We start from the raw sequence: 18,043 nt of genomic DNA, 5'->3' as shown, positions 1-18,043 counted from the left end.
GAAATTAAATTTAACTACTAAACTTATATATTGCTCTATTCTTTAATATTGAGATTTTCCTTTTGGCTAGGATCACCCTGAAAGTATTACCTCTAGTAATACCTATCAGGATCTTTCATCGGATTTTAATCTGTGTCATATATATATATATACATATATATATATATATATATATATATATACATATATATATATATATATATATATATATATATATATATATATATATATATATATATATGAGTGTGTGTGTGTTTATGGGGAAATATGTTTCTTCAATTAAATTTCACCTTTTCTTCATACCAATCCCTTAATTTATGAAGCTCGATGTAGTTATAGAGCAAATACAATTAAATAACAGAAGGTTTATATTACAAAATTTCAAGATGACCTTACTATTTATTTCTTTAACCATGTTAAAATGTTTAATTCTCAACAGCATCTGTTTCTGTAGTGTAGAATCATTCATGTAATTATTATATCAATTTATGAATTTATTCCGCTCTTAACTCATCAGAAAAAATGAACTCATCAATTTATATATATATATATATATATATATATATATATATATATATATATATATATATATATATATATATACTAGCATAAGTGCCCGGCGTTGCCCGGGTATTTGGAGGTGTATGCTGAGCAAAAAAAAAAAAAAAGCGGTCAATTTTTTTAACGTTGACCCCTATTATTACCCCTTTACGTTTATTGTTTGGGCTCAAATCAAGTTATTACGTTAGATCCCTGTCCAAGGAACCTATATCTAAAAATACAAGTGTTTAGTCCCAGAATTGTCGGAGGAGTTTGGTAGAGTTCTCAAAAGTCAAATCGTTGAACTTTGATCCCTTAACAGCCAAATTTATGGCCGAGAATCAATCACATCGATTTTCCCAAATCTCAGTACTGCCATTTATGTGGAAACTGTTAACTGGAATATTTGCGGAGAAAATTTAAGAACATCTAGAGAGTAATGGTATTTTTCCTGACGAATAAAGTTCGAGAGGTACTAAAGAGCAACTTCTAATTGATAAAGCAATAATGCAGGATGCGAAGAAGAAGAGGAATCTGAGCGTAGCATGGATCGATTACAGAAAGGCTTATGACATGGTTCCTCATTCATGGATACGTGAAACACTATTGATGATGAAGTTTGCTGAGAATATGGTATGTATGGCTCAATGGAAAACGATGTTGATAGCAAACAGAGAGGAGATGGGGCAGGTTGGCATAAAACGTGGGATATTTCAAGGAGATTCGTTATCGCCACTTTTTTTTTATAATGATAATGATGCCACTGAGCATCCCCTTGAAGAGAGAAAAACTGGGGTATAACTTTGGACCTGGTGGAAGACGCCTCAGCCATCTACTCTTTATGGACGATTTGAAAATATTCGGTAGAAATGAAAAGGAAATGGAGAGACTGGTAGAACTTGTGGGAATATACTCAGAAGACATTGGGATGGAGTTTGGGATTAGTAAATGTGCGGTGGTGGGGATGAAAAGAGGAGTAAAGTTTCATTCGAATGGAATAGTGCTGCCAAATGGAGAACTCATGAAAGAAAGAACAGGATATAAGTATTTGAGAGTACTGAAGGGTGTAGGGATCATGAACAGAGAAATGAAGGAAAAGGTTAGGAAGGAGTATCTTAGAAGAGTGAAACGAATTGCAAAGTCGAAACTGTATGGAGGAAACCTAATGAAAGCAGTAAATGCATGGGCAATCAGTGTTTTGAGATACAGTGCGGGAATTTTAGAATGGTCTGACAAGGATTTGCATGCCATGGATATCAAAACAAGAAAAGTTCTAGCAATGTTTGGTATATTTCACATTCTAAGTAGCGTAGCAAAGCTGTATCAAAACAAGAAAGATTGTGGGAGAGGATTGAAAAGTGTAAAAGATTGTGTTAGAACCGAGGAGATGTCGTTGAAGGAGCATGTGGTTAGAAGTGAGAAGTGGATGCTTAAGGTCGTGGCCAATGAAGTGGAGGTATGTGAGACGAAGGATGATTATGTGAAACTTATGGATAGAGAAAGGGCAGAGGAACTGACTAGGAAGAAAATGCATGGAAGGTTCTTCCAGGATATAGCAGAAGTGGCTGATGAAAGATCATGGCAATGGCTGAGAGCTGGGTATCTGGCTAAGAGCACTGAAGCTTTTGTTTGTGCAGCACAAGAGCAGGCATTAGGAACACGATTGTTCAAAAAAGTTGTTCTAGGAGAGGAAGTTGCTGCAGAATGCCGGATTTGTGGTAAGACCTCAGAGTCAATTGCGCACCTTGCAGCAGGGTGTAGTGGACTGGCCCAGAGAGAATACCGCAAAAGACACGATCGCATGGGACTCCGGATATATTGGGACGTGTGTAAGAGGGTTGGGTGAAGTCTGCTGGGAAATGGTTTGAGGAGGTGCCTGATGAAGTGAGAACAAGTGAGGATGGCAATGTAGAGGTATGGTGGGACAAAAGTGTCATAACGACCAAGCAATTGGAACATAATCGTCCGGATTTGGTCGTCATTTACAAGGTCTACAAAAAATGGCAGATTGTAGATTTCTCAGTACCCTGGGACAGGAATGTGAGAGAGAAGGAGAATGAGAAGTGGAGCAATTATGTTCCATTGGTCTTGGAGATAAGGCATATACACGGGGTTAAAATACAAATAATCCCGGTCATAGTTGGTACACTAGGAGTAGTATCAAGTCGTCTGGAAGGAGAATTGAAAAAACTACAAATCCCAGATGTTTTAGGCGGCGTTCAAACCTCTGCAATTATAGGTACCACCAACATCCTTAGGAAAACCCTTGATCTTTGAAGCTTCTGGTTTGAAGCCGGGATTAAGGGAAATCCTCTGGAAATGAATCCCATCCCTTTCCAGAGAGACGTTGATAAACGAAATCAGAATTATTATTATTATTGTTGTTGTTGTTATTATTATTATTATTATTATTATTATTATTATTATTATTATTATTATTATTATTATTGGGTCACATGGAGCTTTCCCACAAGTCAACAAACGATCTGATTGGAAACCTGTGGTGTTCTCTGGAGGCTGAGTGACAACAAGTCTCCCCAGACGTCCAGTTCTCTATCCCTCGATAGCATTTGCAAATGAATTTGCATCATCGCAACAGCCTCTTACCATTGATTTCTCGCCGGCAGTGGCCATTGGTTTATACTGGAATTTGAGTGGCACTAAGCCTCCCCAAAGTCGCAGTTCTCTTTGCACTTGTCCAATCGAGGTCTGGCTGGCGCTCTCTCCTCGGTCTTTCAGTCCTTCTTGACCCTTCTCAGCTCTTTTAGCTCTTTTATGTCACTTTTTATTGGGAGGAGCGGTGGTGAAACTATGGGGGGGGATGCATGATGGAGGTGTAGAACTTGTAGATATGCAGCTTGGTGTTCTTCATTCCCTGTAACGCTTATTCGTTATATTGTCTTCTTGTATTATTCTCCGCATTCAAGGGGTTTCCTTAATATTTCAATCGTTTTAATTATCGTTAATCGTTGTACTTTTGCAGTTATTCCTCTGAATCCAATTTCTGACATTCTGTCTTTTAAGTTTTTCGGAATTGTTCCTAGTGCTCCTACTATTATCGGTACTATTTTGATTTTCTTCATCAATCAAATCCCTTTTAACTCTCTGGCTAGCTCTGTGTATTTGCTTCGTTTCTCCTTTTCTTTCATACTCACCCTGTGATCAGCTGGGACAGCAAAGTCTACAGGATTTTTCTTTCTTGTTAATTATTACGACATCTGGTCTTCTTGCTTTGATGGATTTGACCGTCTGTATGTCCATGTCCCATAGGATTTTGTGGTTCTCGTTTTCGAGTGCTGTTGCGGGTTTATACTTGTACCATTTGTCTGTACGCTCAAAATGCAGTCGTTTGCACAATTCCCAGTGGACCGCCCTTCCAACTTGGTCATGCCTGTTTTTGTATTCCTTTTGGGCCAGTTTGCTGCATTCACTTACTATATGGTTTATCGTTTCGTCTCTTTGTCCACAGAGTCTGCATCCGCTGTTTTTTTTTGTGTGTTTTATCGATTCTTGCTTTGATATGGTTGGTTCTTATCGAGTTATCTTGTGCTGCAGTTATTAGAGATTCAGTTTCTCGGTTTATATGTCCTTTTCGCATCCATGTCCAGGTGTTTTCGTTATTCTCATCTTTTGTCATTCTTATGAATCTTCCGTGGAGTTGTTTCTCTTCTCATTTCTCTTTTCTCGTTTTGTCATTTGCCTCTCTGTTTTCTGTTTTTTTTTTCAGTGTTTCTCGCTGCCATAATTATCCTTTCAGTGTTTTGCATTATGTAGTTTTCTAGTTCTTTATTCGTGTCCTTCACACAGTCTTCTATACAAATCAGTCCTCTCCCGTCGTCTTTCCTTTTCACGTAGAGCCTGTCAATATCGTCCTTTGGGTGTAGTGCATTATTATTATTATTATTATTATTATTATTATTATTATTATTATTGTTATTATTATTATTATTATTATTATTATTATTATTATTATTATTATTATTTAATCACTAACAGTAGTCATACAGGCTATCATAAAAGATTTCTCTTTGAGAACAACTTATAATGTTCCCTGAAGTCTGAGTGACAGCAAGTCTCCCCAGATTCCAGCACTCTCCCCCTCTTTTAATAACCTTTGCAGATGAATTGCGTTATTGCAGCAGCCGCTTACCATTGGTTTCTCGTTGGCAGCGATCATTGATCTTCACTGGAATTTTTATAGCAACACACTTTCCCAAGGTCCCAGTCCTCTTTGCACTCATCCAACGGCGGTCTGTCTAATGAATTCTCTTCTTGGTCTTTCTATCCTCCTTGACCCTTCTCGATTATTTAGTGTGGCGTCAGTTTACGGGGACACACACACACACACACAAAATAAAAAAAGGAAGGGGAGATAACTTACAATTATACAGTTTGAGTTTTCATGATTCCATATGATGTTCCGTTGTGTTTTATATCTGCAGCAGTTTCTATATGTTCGGCTTGTGCCTGTAACTCATGTGTTTTGGTCTCCGCATCCAAGAATCTTTATTAATATTTCATCCGTTTCCATTATTGTTATCCGTTATATCTTATCAGCCATCCCTCTGATTCCAATTTCTCCTATTCTTTTTGCAATGTTTTCCAGTATTGTTCCTAGTGCTCTTGGTGTTATTTTATCTTTCTTTGTCTTTTTATCCCTTTGAGTTCCCTTGTTAGTTCTGTGTATTTTCTCCTCTTCTCTGGCTCATTGAACTTTACTCTGTGGTCTGCTGGACTGGAAAAATATGCGATCTGGCAGGACTTTTCTTTTCTTATTAACATCCGGTTATTTAGCTTGGATGAGTTTATGTATTTTTATATACATGTCCCACAAGAATTTGTGACTTTCATTTTCAAGTACCACTACCGGTTTGTTCTTGTACCATTTGTCTTGGTGTTCAAAATGCAGTTGTCTGTATAATTCCTTGTGGGCTGGATTCCCTACTTTTTCTGGGTCTAGTTTCATATTTTTGGGGAGCTAATTTGCTGCATTAGATAATTATGCTGTTCAATGTCTCGTCTCTATGTCCACAATGTCTGCATTTACGGTTTTCTTTTGACTTGTCGGCCCTTGTTTTGATGTGGTTGGCTCTAATTGCGTTATCTTCTGCTGGTGTTATTAAGGATTCAGTTTTTCTGTGTAGGTTACCTTTTTGTAGCCATGTTCAAATGTTTTCGTTAGTCTCACCTTTTGTCGCATCTACGAATCACCCGTGTAGTTGTTTCACTTACCATTTTTTTCTTGTCTTAGCCCTTTGTTTTTTTTTTTGTTGTTTTTTGTTTTTTTGTTTTTTTTTCAGCCACGTCAGTTCTCCTTTATCTCGAAACTATTTCTTCGACTTTTATTATTCAACTTCCGATGTTAAGAACTGTCATGGAGAATAGCTTCGAGAGAGCTCGACTTTGCGAAGCCGGGAATGGAGGCTACTTAAAAGACATTATCGTTCGTAATTAAGTCAGAACAAATTTTCACTCTCTAAACTGTATAATAATAAATAATTAATTAAACACATTCATTACTTTATTTATTGCGGACTATTATCCTCATCTTTCTTAGTTACTGTTTCACGACATTTCGGCCAACTATTCCTCTGGCCTTCGTCAGGTGGTAACCGCGACGGGATAGGAACTCCGAATCTCTTAACTGCATCCTCAGCAATTACTGCTATCCATAGTTGTCGTCGTCTCACCACATTTTGGCCGGCTTTCGGTAGGATTGAAACTGCTACCTTCAGACAATCTGCCTGCTTCCCACCTGACTACAACTTGGATGTGTTCAAGTCCAACATTAACAAATTCCTAATGAACCACCCCCTTAAGTAAACACTTCATCAAATCTCCACACTAATGTAATATACTTGCAATAACCCTTATCCCTGAGTGGCTTCCGGGCCTTGATAAGTGGTGACCACTGTGTAAAAAAAAAAATTCTCACGTGGAACCGTAGATATTCGACGCCTCTATCCACTACGCCACGGGCCCCGAAGATGAGGATAATAGTCCGCAATAAATAAATTAATAAATAATGAATTCCAATTAAATAATACGTTTAAACACATTCATTTAAGAAAAAGTTGTTTCACTTTCAAACTGTAAAGTGACTTATGGGCCACACTGTATATAGCAGAAAAAGCTAAGGAATTCACTGCAAAACCAGTCGTTAAATATTAACAAATAAAAAGGTATATTTAAAATGAGCCTTTCTTTCTTTTTTTACTTGTTCTCTCTCTAAAACGTTCGCTAGATAATCTCGTATTACTTTAGACTATTACTCTTACCTTTCTAACTCTAAGCAGTTAGAATACTTGCTCTTTTATACAGAAGCCCACTCTCTCTTTTCTTCTCTTTATTTCTGTATCTATCTATGAATCTATCCCCCCTCTCTCTCTCCTTACTTATCTATCCATCTATCTATCTATCTTTCTATCTATCTATCTATCTATCTACTTCTGCTAACACGAAACGAAACGCAACACAAAACAATCTATCGTCCTAAAGCCAAGTTCACGGGTCGACATTTGGAGAGTACGGATTTTGGAACCTGGATAAATTTAATCAGTGCAGGGGAATATAAAACGGAAGTTCAACAAAGAACACGGTGCAGATATCTGGTTTTTGTTGTTGTTTTTTATCATTTTATAGAGCGAATGGCTACGTTGTTTTGCTTTGTATTTGTTTGATTAAAACAAAAACAATTTTACAATTTTCCCGTGTAAATATAAGTATCTATCCGCAAGTGTGTGTATTGTACGAATTTAAACTAGCATCAGTAACCAATCGTCACGTGGTGGGTCACGTGTCAGAAAGCTATCCATGCAATCTATATACCTATAAATTTGTGTTTTTTTGTGTATTAATATTCATATTAAAACCACTTTTTTCTATTTATTTCAAAAGAAAATACAACGTTCTTATATATGGGTCGTAGTATTGCATTTATCTCCAAATGATCTAGCTAATTTTAAAAACATTCATTTTAATTAATTTCCTACAAGTTTTTTTTTCAGTTTTCTTATGGGATGATCATCTTTAGTTAACTATTACGTGCAATTATATTCATGCAGATATTCTACATGATTTATACTTGCGTAATATTTGTGTAAAAAGGTCATAGTAAATACAAACCTTTTTCTATATACATTTATGCAACCATATATATATATATATATTTGTTTTAAAAAATTTGCCTCGCAAACTCCTCTGTCAGTTTTTTTTATCTACAACATGAAACTTAATATATAGAGAACATTTGAACCCATGGGAAACTTTACATTTGGGTTGTAGCCGTGCAAAAGTGTTAACATTAAAAACATGAAATTTGCCAGGTGAAGGTCGAACGACGGCATTACGAATATACATGCGTAACGTAATAGCAATTGATTCATGTTTTAATTTTTAGCCTTGCATCAAACATGTATGTATAGCACATGAATTAACGTTAAAAGAAAAGTAAATCGTAAGCTAAACGTTTTGGTTTCGATTCTCGATGGTGGCACACGAGTCATTTTTATTTTTTACTTTTTAAATCATTACTATATATATTGCGTGCAATATAATATAATATAATAAATACGAAATCTGCATTAAAATATCATATTTAAGTGTATTTTATGACCGAACAATGCTGGACAGCCTGCTAGTATCTTACAAAACCCAATATCATTGCATCGAAAAACTAGTGGAACTTAGAAAAAAATCCTCGTAAATGAGATTTCGTAGCAGTGTACACAGTAATAACAGCCATTGTTCTTATCCCTCTTCCCAGTTTGATGAGGGAACGGACATCACGTGGTCTTCCTCATGGACATACAGAGTATTTTATCAGGGTAGGTTTATTGTGAAAAATGGCAAAAATATAGTAATTGTGAGGCACATCTCTTGGCCTTTTGGTCAAGATCAAAGTGTAGTATCTGTTCTTCAGATGTTGCACTTCATTTTCTTGTTCTCTTTCGGTGGAGGAGAAATCCTTTACGACTGAGAAAATTTTTTATTTTTGTACCTTTTCTCCACGTTAAAAAACGACCCTGGTGTCTAACTCTGTCCCGTGGGGAGGCATAGTAAATAGGTACATTCCTCTGAAAAGGGCACTTTTAAACAGGATTAAAATGGGAAGGTGCTTGGGCACTCCTAGTACTCATTTTATTTTTTCTTTGATAAATTTTTATCAATAAGCGAGAGAATTAGACATGAACTAGATCATTTAAATACATGGTTAACAGCAAAGTGTGAGTACAAAAATATTTTACAGCATATACAGGTTATAGGCTAAGAACAGATATAAATAGAGAGGGAGAGAGAAAGCGAGAGAGCGAGATGAGGAGCTAACATTTCAGTTATCATTTAATGGGCATTAGTCTCATTTTAAACAGTTGCAATGTTTCTGTTTCTTTAAAATTCTAGTTTTTGTGTTTATGCATAATTTTGTGTCTAAAAGTTATACTAAAGTAAGAAAGAGAGATAGATAGAAGCGAGACTGCATGTAGTGAGAGGGGGTAGGATAAGGGGTATAAGAAGGGGTAGGAGTAATAGGCTGTAACTTAGATTTTAGGGACAATTGCTATACTGTCCACTGCAAACAAATAACCCCATTAATCAACATTAGACTATAAAAACGTTGAAAGCTTCCAACTACTTTCCGAATTTTGTACAATGTTATTCACAAAATATTAATGTACTTCGCGACAATTTATTTAAAAATAAAAAAAGAATTATGAGTCCATGTTTTAAATACATATTAAATATTTATTGCTTATTACAAATCCTCAACGATTTTGATAATGTTTATTAAGTCATTAATTTATCTAATATATTTATATATCATTAAGTTAATATAAATATTTTATTTATTAATGTTTATATTATTAATATATTATATTCTATGTAATACTATAATATATATATAATTATTGTATTAATAACTATTATTATTAATAGTTATTAATATATAATAATATTATATATATCGATATGTAATAATCATTTATCATTATTATATATTTTTCAAATGTAAATGATATTCTTCTGGAGATTACATATAAATTCCGTCCAAATTCCTGAGTTCTGAAGAAAACATTCCCGAGTTCGACACGATACACCTGAAGAAGGTTGAAGGTTACATACATGGAGAGTAGATAATACAGTGGATGTGTTATCGGCAGCTCCAGTAACTCTCGCTTCTCCTATTTTGTCATTCAGTCCTCATTCAATGAGTGATGTTTCTGACAAAGGGTGAAGAAAAAGCTGCTTAAAGGTCGGTAGTACTTGGTGACCAGTAGTCTGAGATGTCGGATATTTTTCTGTCTTTGTCTGTCCTTGTTGCCATGTCACTAGTAAGGGTGCTGGAGGTAAACGTTTTGTCTGGGCTGACGTTATCCGCCTGATAGTCAGGGACCCGAACCTTGGATTAACCACTAAGAAGGCTGTCCTATCAGCAGGCGCAAAGTACTGGGACTGCTGTATTGCCATTTGGTGAGTGGATCTGGACCATGCAGTAGTCTCTGGTGGGGCCTCTCGATGCCATACTAGTGGGTAATTGTTACGGCTTTACCTTTTCGTGTGCTACAAATAAAAAAAAAATCTTCCTGTCTTTTTCTCTCTTACTTTCCCTCTCTGTACTGCTCTAACCAAGTATGCCGACCTATTCCACAAATCCCCAAACCTCAACATGAAATATCTCCAGAATAAAAACTCGATTAAACCTAGAACCCCATCTTCCAGCGTAGACCCCTACTACCAGGTCTCCTTCTCCAATATCAGGGGTCTACGTTCCAACCTTCCAGAGGTTGAAACCCAATTACAGGAGACGAAACCGGACATATTATTTCTATGTGAAACTGGAATAGGGCCGACCACTTCCCTAGATGAGTTCATAATGCATGGATACTCCAATTTAACAGCTAAATCTGACTCCCAAGATCGCCATGGGCATGGAATATGTGCCTACATTAAGGATGGCTTCCCATGTGGCAGGGATATCTCTAGAGAAGATCCTAATTTACCCTATATGTGCTTCAGGGTTGCACTTGCTAACACCACTGCATTTATATTTGCCCTCTATAGGCCCCACAACAGCGGAGTTACTATCTTTAAGAGCATATCTGAGAAAATAGACCACATACTGTCTTCACATCCCTCGGCTAACATCCACATCTGTGGTGACTTCAACGTCCATAACGTGGAATGGCTGACCCATTCAAATAAGACAGATGATGAGGGGAGGTTTTGTCATGATTTTGCCATTGCTTATGACCTCACTCAGATTGTTCGCGAACCCACCCGTGTGCCCGATACACCCAATCAATATGCAAGCCTCTTAGACCTTTTTCTTTCAACTTCCCCTGAGCTATGTTCATGTACCGTTCATTCTCCTTTAGGATCCTCCGACCACTCCGTCGTATCAGTTAAGATAAAAACAAAATGTAAGAAGCCATCAGACGTACCCCTCCACCGTACTGTATACCGATACTCTATGGCTGACTGGGATAGCTTCCGTACATTCATATCTGATTTACCTCTGCACTCCATGTTTAAAAAGGAAGTGTCCTCTATAGTATCAGATCTGACCGAATGGTTAATTGTAGGCATAGACCAATTCATACCATCAAAAAAATTCCAACAAAAACCTAACAGCCAGCCATGGTTCTCCCCAGAATGTGCTGCTGCTATCGCGCACAGAAATCACTTTTTCCATAACTACCAACGTAATAGATGCACTGAGACTAAAGCTGCTTTCAGGACTGTCAGCAACCACTGTAAAAGAGTAATAAAAATGCAAGAGAGCTATATGCCCAGTCTGTTAAATCCAAGGTAGCTGATCAACGGCTTGGTTCCCACCAGTTTTGGCAAATAACAAATAGGATCCTGAACAGAAGTGTGCGTTCTATCCCAACCATTATCAATGGACCAGAGGTTATCTCGTCAGCGTCAGACAAGGCCAAACTATTTGCAAAGAACTTTGCAGCTAATTCTACCCTATGCGATGAAGGCCATCAACTCCCCATATTCCTCCTATAACACAGAACAAGCTAGGTAATATACAAATATCCGTGCATGAGGTCGCCAAGCTAATAAAAAACCTAGATTCCAGTAAAGCAACTGGCCCTGATGGCATCCCAATTATAGTGTTAAAAAAGCTTCAACCAGAACTTGCTCCCATACTTACGAAACTATTTAAGCGCTGCCTTAAGGAGAAGTGCTTTCCGACCCCCTGGAAGACCTCATCAGTTTGCCCTGTATTTAAGAATTCAGGTGATAAGTCATCTCCCTCTCAATACAGACCAATAAGTCTTCTCTGTGTTATGAGTAAGTTACTGGAATCAATATTAAATAGAGAAATAGTCAACCACCTCAGCAGAAACAACCTTCTTAGTGACACACAATATGGTTTCCGCTCTGCAAGATCTACCGCAGATGTGCTGACGGTTATATCCCACAGGATTAGTGAATCTCTTGACAAAGGCCTCTCTTTCTAGGGAAATTGCTCTTGACATATCAAAGGCCTTTGACAAAGTATGGCATAAGGGTCTACTTCACAAGATTTCCAGCTACGGTATAACTGGAAATGTTTTCTCAATCATTAAATCATTTCTCTCCGATAGGCTCATAAGAGTAGTGGTAGATGGACAAAAATCGGAGGCCTGCAATATAAATGCTGGAGTCCCTCAGGGGTCAATCCTGGGCCCAACTCTCTTCCTGATCTACATCAATGACCTCCCTAAACACATACTTAAATCATTCGTTGACATCTATGCTGATGACACGACCATCTACGGCAACACATCAAAGGCTGTAAATGACGAAGTTCTCTCGGATTCTCTCTCCTCTGATCTCGAGCGCGTGGTTCAGTGGGGGAAGATGTGGCTAGTTACCTTTAATGCATCTAAAACCAAACTCCTATCCTTACATCATCAACGCTCTGATCCCCAGCTGGCATCAATTGTGATGGATGGCTCTCGTCTGGGTGAGGCCCCGTGTTTTGACAAGCTTCTGGGTTTGACCTTTACTCCTGATCTGAAATGGAACACGTACATCAAGTCTGTTGCCAAGGTCGCAGGAAAGATGGTGGGATCCTTCTACCGCTCCAGAAGATATCTCACTACTGATGCAATTCTCTATCTATATAAAAGCCAAGTACGGCCAAGGATGGAATACTGTTGCCATATCTGGGCAGGAGCTGCCAAAAACAGCCTATCATGCCTTGACAGAGTACAAAATAGACTTCGTGGTTTAGTGGGGGATGCCCTTTTCTCTACCCTGCAACCCCTCTCCCACAGAAGAGACGTTGCGAGCCTATCCTTGTTTTATCGTTATTTTCATGGCAGGTGCTCGTCTGAACTCCAATCCCTGGTCCCCCCTCGCCAAACTTTCACGAAAAACACCCGTCTAGCTGAATCCACAGTGAAAAATTTCCCCCACTCTATATCTGTGCCTAAATCAAAACGCGGATTTCATGAGCAAAGCTTCTTTCTTAGAACTGCACGCCTGTGGAACTCTGTTCCGTCTGCCTGCTTCCCTCCGGACTACAACTTGGATGTCTTCAAGTCTAATGTTAACAAATTCCTAATGAACCGCCCCCCTAATTAAACACTTCATAAAATGTCCTCACTAACGTGATGTACTTGCAATAACCCTTATCCCTGAGTGGCTTCCGGGCCTTGATAAGTGGTGATCACTGTGTAAAAAAAAAAAAAAAAAAAAAAAAAATCGACCGAAACAGTGTGAAAATACACCCAAGATAAGAACAGTAGGTCGATAAATCCAAATAATACAAACATTTTCTAATCCTACACCATACACCTTAAGAAGGTCGGAAGATATATCGATCAAAATGTTGTGTGAATAACACTCCCGATCAGAACAGTAGCCGATGAATTCAAGTGATCAATCTTTGTTTCAAAATTTTATTTTTCCTCAGTAAAACAATATACAATGTAGAAAGATAACATTTTCGCCCTAGAAAAGACTACATGATTCCATTTCCGTTTGATGAAAACCCGTTTCCTTTTATTTTTATTATTGCATGCCATATACCAGTTGGCCAGTTGTGTATAAACCTCAAGAGCGATAGAAGCATTCTATCATGTATGACAGTAATACAATGTTCAATGAGTGAGATCAGAGATGCGCCGCTGTACAACTCATGCTCTCTACCGATTCAAGTTATGACAACAGGAGCATTGTCAGCACCCTCAAAATGCAAATCCAGACGGTTCAACACTTGTGGGCCTAACTGAACGAAGTTTCCAGTGGCGGTTATGGTCTGGTGTGGTTTCAATGGAGGGTCATAGCATGGCACCTCACATCTTCAGAATCGGCTTGAAAGTCAACACCAAAGTGTACTTGAAGTGCTGAAGAGTATGGTGATCTCCTTGTGCAATTAGTTGCCGCTGCCAGACCGTGTGTGGCAGCGGGACATGGCGCCGTCCAACAAGTTTAAAAAGACCCAGGCTTGGCTTCAGAAGGAGTGCTACGACTTTGTATCTTTCTCTCACTGGCAAACGACCTAAATCTGCTGGACTACTTCCTTTGGTCCTACGTCGAGAACATCACAAACATGATCTCCCACAACACAACTGAGCAATTATTTGCCAGGCTCTTGCCGGCGCTTGTGGAAAAGGCATGCTCCCAGTTCTGGACCTGTATCGAGGCGATGAATTGAAGCTGAAAGCGGCTACATTGAATAGATGTCAGTCTTACTACACAATCGAGTTACCTGAATTGATTTTTTTTCAATAAGAGTTTTAAAACGAAACTATAGTATGGTTTTCCTTTAAGCGACAAATTTATCGTTCCACCTGTAAGCCCAACCCAGTAGGTGACCCAACGGCTAAAACTTTTTTCTAGTCTATGTAAGTTTCCTAAGTATTTTATATGTTCTGACGTGGGATATTGCCAGGATAAAAAGTTAGATAGTCTTGAATATTAAAGTTTTTGGAGGTTTCATTTTACATTTGTAGAATATAAATACCAGCGACGGACAGCCATGGCAACGGAACGCCGGTCATAATGTCTGCTCCCCGCTGTTGTTCTATTATTAACATCTCGAAATTGGAATAATTCAATTGTATAATAGACAGTTGCGGTAAATAAAGTCCAGGTCGGACACCGTGAGATAAGAAGGCCGGATATTAAATGTCACGCCGTAGCAGCAGTTAATGTGACATCTTCGTTAGGATCGAATAGTTTTATCACTCGACATTCTGGAGGAATACTTTTTAACATGGTCGTCAGTATTTTTGCTTGAGAATTCCACATATAATACAACCAAAATATTCTTTACACACACGCACACACATACACACACACTCACACTCTCTCACACACATACACACACTCACACACACACACACACTCTCTCTCTCACACACATGCACACACACTCACACTCTCTCTCACACACATACACACATATATACATATTAGTGATAGGACGATTCCAATATTATTCCCGATTGTGATACAATTACCGATTCCGTAAGAAATTCCCGATTCTGATACAAGTACCGATTCCGATTCTTTATAAATCTTTAAATATTTAACTATAGAGTTGTGATTTTGTCACGTGACAAAAAAAAACACGTTAGATGTGCAGGTACTTTGTCTAATGTAAAAACACATTTGTTAGGGAATATCTATCGATTCTAGTTTTACTGTAGAATAAAATCATTAAACGTTTACTCTTCTATAATTACTACAGGCAGTAGAAGGCTTTGCTTTAAACAAAATTAAATAAAAAGCCAATGAAAAGAATCGTTTTTAGCATGGAAAAATAGGCAAAAAAGTTTCTGATTCTGATACCTATTCAGATACCCTGAAAAGTTTTGGTTTTTCCGATTCTGGATTCTGATTAAACTAATATATATATATATATATATATATATATATATATATATATATATATATATATATATATATATATATATTGAATGAATGACAAAAGTCTATATCCTAAGTTTTTGATGATGACCATCTTACAATTTATTCCTTTAATTTAGTTGACATTTATAATGGCTGACAGTATCTGTTTCGTAGCACAAAATCAATCACTTAATTATTATATCAATTAGTGAATCTATTTTGCCCTTAACTCATCAGAAGAAATAGCAATAATCAATCAACGAAAAAGAAATAAATGGCGTTTTGAGATGATTAAAATCCGAAAATTGTGAAGATAAGTTGTAAATACCTTATAGTTTGCTTACATTACGCCATCATGTAAACTGCACTAAAGGAATAAATTATAAGATGGTCAACATCATGAAGTTTGGAATATAGACTTTTATCATTTATTCACTATATTTCTCTGTAATTACATTGAGCTTCTTTAGTAATGATTGGTAGATATAATAATAAAGTAAAATATATTTCCACAGATATATATATATATATATATATATATATATATATATATATATATATATATATATATATATATATATATATATATATAACATAGACGACAACAGGCTACATTTCTGGATTTAGATATAAAAATTGTGGATGGGATTTTTCTTTATAAAATATTTGATAAAAGAAACGCATTCCCCTTTAAAATAGTACGTATGCCCCATAAGGATAGCACCTGTCCTGTTTTTGTGTTTTATGGAACCATTATGTCAGAGTTTTTGAGAATAGCTCGCGTTACTCTAAAATTAACAGATTTTATACCACCAGTTTCTAGCTTAGTAATAAGGATGATAAAACAAGGTGGAGATAAAAATAAAATATTTAAACAGTTAAATAAAGCATTTGTTCGTTATCCTGATGCTTTTGAATCGTTTAAGATAAACCAGACTATATTAATAAAGGAAATCCAAAACTATATTAGCAATGTATAAATGTATTTATAATTACATATAATAAATTTATATATATATAAAAAAAATTTTTTTTTTAATGTATATATGTAAAAATAAAATATTTTTCACCTTTATATATCTAATTTTAAATAAATAAGAATGTAAATATACAAACTACTAACTATAGTGGAGGTGATAAGTAGTTAAATGGATTAATCCAAATCTTATAAATACAAGACTGATAAATTAAAAAATGTATCCATTTTAAATGTGGAAATTGATGAATCGCACAGGTAAGAAATTCATTTTTATACTATGAAAAGGTTAGTAATTGCAATTAAGAATAGGAAATTGGATCAAATTTTTGTAACTTGTCTTCTTCCTAAGATTAAGGGTGGTGGTGTTTGATCAACACTGCTGGGGAGCCATGATGTAATACACTGTTTTGTTTTTAAATCCCCGAAACAGTGTTTCATGGTAAACAACTGATGATCCCTTGAAAAATAAAAAAAATTGGTATTATAGTAAATTCGAGAGAGTTGATGCAGTGATTGCAGGTGATTAAATGACTTACTGACTAGATGTTTTTTTAACGAATGATAAAAAGTAATTTTTTGTATAGTTTCAAATGTTAAAAACTTCAAAGACTATATATATATATATATATATATATATATATATATATATATATATATATATATATATATATGTATATACTTTTAGGCCTTGAAAATTATAGATCGTTGATGGATGAATAAGTGCTGTATGCAAAACTTCTAGAACAAATCTGGTATTGTGGTTACTATTCACTATTAATCCATAATTGTGCATAAAACGGATAACATAATACTTAGTCATCTGTACCTTATTAGACACATATCCATACAATATTTCAGTCAAAACTTTAGTTTCCGAAAAAAAAGTGAAATGGAAGGACAGACAGCCGATGATATATATATATATATATATATATATATATATATATATATATATATATATATATATATATATATACTATGGATCAGCGGGTTCTCAATCGTGGGCGATATTCCAGTGGCTGAGAGAAAAGTTTAAATAAAAAACAGCGGATTGTAACCCTTATGTGTTGTTTTTCTTTTGCACTGAATTTTTGCATTCGTTTAAGGTTTAAGTCTTGTTATTAAGTAGTTGGATACATTTAATCCATGCATTTATGATCAGAACGTTCTAAAGTTTGGGCGGCAAGAATTCTTAAAGTTCCCATTGAAAAAAGTTTCTTAGGAACTCTTGAATCATCCATTCTCAGAAGATGACGCGACCACCGCATTTGTATCCTGATCAAAAATGATTTAATACCAATGATACCTGTCCAGAACACACACACACACACACACACACACACACACACACACACACACACACATATATGATTTTCAGAATGTGAGAGATTGTATATAATAAATTCTACAGCCAAACAACGTCGCAGCCCACAAGAGCCATGACAGTCAACGAACCGGAAGTACAAGACTCCGGTTCGTCGACAGTCAGAGCTCTTTTGGGCTACGACGTTGTTCGGCTGTGGAATTCATTATATATATATATATATATATATATATATATATATATATATAATCCGTATGTTATAACGTTAAAAGACGAATTAGAACGCAAAGATTCTATAAAATAAACAAACATTTATTTCTTTAAATTTCGACGTGATACGCCTT

The 18,043-nt window shown here is 36.3% G+C and overlaps 1 long non-coding RNA gene and 1 pseudogene across 1 annotated transcript in view; one reads left to right on the top strand and one right to left on the bottom strand.

Moving 5' to 3' along the window:
* Positions 1-18,043, bottom strand: part of LOC145278061 (uncharacterized) — a 797,888-nt gene that overhangs the window by 358,099 nt on the left and 421,746 nt on the right. The gene's annotated exons all lie outside the window — the stretch shown is intronic.
* On the top strand, positions 8,414-8,565 carry LOC145278564 (U2 spliceosomal RNA; annotated as a pseudogene).

Source organism: Euprymna scolopes, chromosome 6 (genome assembly GCF_053919585.1).
Source record: "Euprymna scolopes isolate OS-2025 chromosome 6, ASM5391958v1, whole genome shotgun sequence".
NCBI lineage: Eukaryota > Metazoa > Mollusca > Cephalopoda > Sepiida > Sepiolidae > Euprymna > Euprymna scolopes.
This window is presented reverse-complemented; position numbering and strand designations above follow the sequence as displayed.